General features: G+C 40.2%; 1 non-coding gene across 1 annotated transcript; it reads left to right on the plus strand.

Moving 5' to 3' along the window:
• The first annotated feature begins 3493 nt into the window (after positions 1 to 3493).
• LOC131405070 (U7 small nuclear RNA) lies at positions 3494 to 3555 on the plus strand. The gene has a single exon (XR_009219930.1). It is a non-coding gene; the product is annotated as a U7 small nuclear RNA (small nuclear RNA).
• Positions 3556 to 4287: the final 732 nt, after the last annotated feature.

Raw genomic sequence — 4287 nt, forward strand, 5'->3', positions numbered from 1 at the left:
TACACAATGGAATACTACTCACCCATAAGAAACGACGAAATCCAGCCATTTGTGACAACATGGATGGACAGTGAGGAAATTATGCAAAGTGAAATAAGTCAGAGGGAGAAGGTCAAATACTGTATGATTTCCCTCATTAAGTAGTAGATAATAACAACAACAAACAAACACATAGAGACAGAGATTGGATTGGTGGTTACCAGAGGGGAAGAGGGGAGGGAAGAGGGCGAAAGGGATAATTTGGCACATGTGTGTGGTGATGGGTTGTAATTAGTATTTGGGTGGTGAACATGATGTAATCTATGCAGAAATAGAAGTATAATGATGTACACCTGAAATTTACACAATGTTATAAACCAATGTTACTGCAATAAACAAAAAATTAAAAAATAAATAAATAAACTCACAGAATACAAATTAAGCTCCAATTTTTGCAGGAAGTACACACCATTACCCCCTGTAGCAATAACATTGGACCACACCCCTGTCTTCTGACTTCTCTTCATGCCTGACCTGACAAAGAACATAGTGCAAAATTGGAGGAAGGTATATATTTTATTGTAAGAGTAACCCACTCATAGGATATGAGTGAAGTAAAACCATGGAAAAGATGAAAATTTTCCAGAAATCTTTGATCCTGTTAAGAATGATCAATACTTACACATAGGGAATTTCAAACAGAGGAAATAAAATTCCCTTGGGCTAGAAATGTTTTATATTACTGAAGCTCTATATAGAGATACCCAAGTTCATAAAAGAAATAATAAAGCTGCATTTGCAGACTGGGTAAACAAATGGAATTTTATAATCTCTTATTTCTGAAATGTAGGCCTCCTACTGGTCCCCCCAGAGTACCCTCCTAGCGGTCCTAATTGATGCAAAACTCATTTAGCCATGATTGCTGTGCAGCCTGGTCCTCGAGAAGGTGCTTGAATATGCACCAGGAAGCAATTCTGATTCTTACCAGTGCACCCTTCTGGATGGAGAAAATCATTTTTGGGCCACCCCATGCTGAGTAGAATCCATGAGCTAAAATTAGGGTTAAAGGAGCCAGTGTGTGGCATTATCCTTTCATACATCAGTTATTTGCTCTCAGAGATCTGACAATGTCATCAGAGCAATTTTGTTCTTGGCACATTTAAGAGGCAAAAGAGGGCACGGGGGACTCTACCAAGGTAGCAATTTTCTAGGTAATCATCCTAATGTCTTCATCCTGAGTGCACGTGTATGAGTAAGTTAATTAGGGAAGTTAATTTTCACAAATGGCACAAAAATGCCCGTTTGATGGCAATACTGCCTTGTGCCAACGGCTGGCTCAAGGTAACCAGAAAAGATAAGATGACGCTCTGCATCCGTTACTGAAGCCCAGCTTGGACCAGGAAGAACCACATCAGCCAACTTGGCAGATGTGACCAGGGATTGGAGTTTTCTAAAGGTTGTGGGTGAGAATCTCTAACTCTGCCATCAGTAACTGAACAATATGGTGAACTTGTTTTGTGTACAATATGGTGAACTTGTTTTGTGTATCTGTCCAGCCAGCAGCCTCTGCGGCTCAGCCTAAGAAAAAGAACAAGAGAAGCTGCTCCATGAGCGTGTGACCCCAGACAGAGAAGGTCTGCACTTTGCTAAGCTGGTCTGGCTGCCTAGATTCTTTACCAAGTGGCGATTTTCTCTCTTGGGTGCTCTGTGGCGGTGATGAGAGGAGACACACATGACAGCAAGTGGAATCCTTGGGAACTCTAGCTTTTCATTCCTACAATATGGTGCCTCTGGAATCAGACCAGATGATGACAAAGCTATCTTTTCTCTCCAGGAGAAAATATATTTTTCTTGTATGGAGGTAGAGGAGAAAAAGAAGAAAGGGAAAAGATCCTCCCACACTGTTAGTGAACTGTGGGTACAACTCAACCCTCAGAAAGGAGGAGGAAGAGGCTGGTGAGGAGGTACCCATTCTCAGGGGTGGCATGATGCCTGTCAGCTACAGGGATGATAGAAAGCTGGAGTCCACACCCTACTTTAAACATTTATTTGAAGTATTCTCTGTGGCTCTTCTGGTCCATCCCACTCTGAAAGGGAGCATGGTATAGTCAGAAAAGAGCAATCAGAGGTCCTGTCTTGATCCCTAATGAGTTCTATCATTTTTTGTAAATTGCTGAGCCACTTCCTTTATCTTGGAAATGAAAGTATTAACACCATCCTCAGAGGACCAGGAGGCAGATGACATCAAATAGTTTATGCTCAGCCCCTTGCACACAGTAGCCATCAATAAACAACACTTCCTTCTGCAGCATCTGAGCTGAACACATTCCACCCTTCCCAAAGTGCATGTTATGTGTTTTCATCCCAATGAATTATTAGAATGAAGAATCTCCAGCCTCTCCCCAGATTTTGACAGACTTTGCTGTTATGAAGTAGCATTTTCCTTTTGCCACATCTAAAAGTTTAATTGTCTTGACTTGGAGAAAAAAAAGAAGGTGGATAAGTCTATTAGTCATTAGCATTAACTGATGGAGATCCGGCAGAATAGATTTTCCTAAGACTGCCAATGAGTTTTACGAAAGGAGAATCATCCATTCCACCCTCCTTGAGGAAAAAAATGTGTACACTCGAACACATGACTGGCAACTCTCTGAAAACATGTTGGAGGACGGGAGGGAAGCCTGGCAGAGTTAATTAGAAGCCAGATGTATCTTGCCAAGCACTGCTTTCCCAAACACCCTGGTACTCTGTGAAGTGTTTGAAATAGCAGGTCCCTGCAACTCCAGCGCCCACACTCCAATCTTCCTACTGATACAAAGTTTTCTTTTCCTCCTCCATCATCTAGGGACTCACCAACTTCAAAAAGACAAACAGAGAAACGTTGTATTTAGAATAGATGCCCTGGAAATACATATTCTTATGTCCTGTGGTTAGATAAACTTTGAAAGTGGGACAAAGGCAGGAAGCAAAATTTACCTGCTCACACCAAACATTCTTGAAAGAATTCCAAGCAAGATTGGGAAAAGGTGGTTTTCTTTGCCTTACTTCAACTCTCTGAATCATGTTGCCCTAAATATCTTCTCCCCTGAGAACTGGGGGCATGGAAAATGATTCCACACTTGTAGGTTCCTTAACATGGATTGTTTTAAAAAGCCTCCAGAAATCCTTGACATAAAAATCATGAAATGTCACACCAGGGCAGTTTTCTTTTGAGTTAAGCATTGCTTTCTCACTGGATCTGCTTTAAAAATGCTATTACTCCTGGAAAATTCAATGAATGCCTTAAGAAAAAGAAAATGCGATGGAAAATCTATTCCATGTCTTTTCTGTTCTAAGGACTTTGTACATGTTATTTAGGATAGGACAATCTTGTAGAGGATAATGTTTTCTCCATTTTATACAGGAGGATGTTTAGGTGAAGAAAGATTTGCTAACTTGCCTGAGATTGCCCAGCCCATAAGTGATAGAGGCAACATTCAAACCTAGTTCTGTTCAACTCAAGATATTGTACTTTTAGTGTTACAGCTCTTTTAGAATTTGTCTAGCAGGTTTTCCGGTCTTCACTGGAAGACCACCCCCCACCAAAAAAAATAGACTTTTTCTCATTATTCAGCTGAAGCTCCCAAGGGTGTTCCAAGTACTTGATCACACGGAAAATGTGAGGGAGAGAGTCCAGCAAAAAGGCAATAAAAAGACAAGTTTTGCCTACAGCAGTTTTGCAGATGCTGCCAAGGTCCTTGATGTGATTATTCCTAAGAAGGTAACAACCTCAGTGAAGAACTTCAGAGGAACATTTGTAATACAGCATGATAGTTTACGCTCAAGTCTCAAAGCTTATAGAAACTTACAGTTAAGAGTTACATTTGCTTCATTCTTTGTAAATTTTCCTTATGACAGCAAAATAGACTACCTCAAAATGTGCCTTCCATCGTTCCAGGATCAAAAATTGTTGCAGTCTCTATACATTCACACATTTGTTCAACATTTATTGTGTACATGCCCTTTTCCAGGCACTGTACTAGCAGCCATGAACTATTCAAAGACGAATTACATATGAACCCAATCCTCAAGGACAGAGGGAATAATAAATTTATCAGAAAATGTTTCTGCTGGAGACATGCATACGTAATTACAATTCTACATATAAAAAGAATAGCCAGCATAAGAAAATAATGCACTGAATGCCATGTAGTTCAGAGAATGGGGGGATTATTATTTGGTTATAATGATCAGAGATGGCTTCATGCAGGAGACAGCATTTTATCATGGACTTGAAATAACAGACAAAAGTCATACACATAATGATGG

Source organism: Diceros bicornis, chromosome 4, assembly GCF_020826845.1.
Source record: "Diceros bicornis minor isolate mBicDic1 chromosome 4, mDicBic1.mat.cur, whole genome shotgun sequence".
Classification (NCBI taxonomy): Eukaryota; Metazoa; Chordata; class Mammalia; order Perissodactyla; family Rhinocerotidae; genus Diceros; species Diceros bicornis.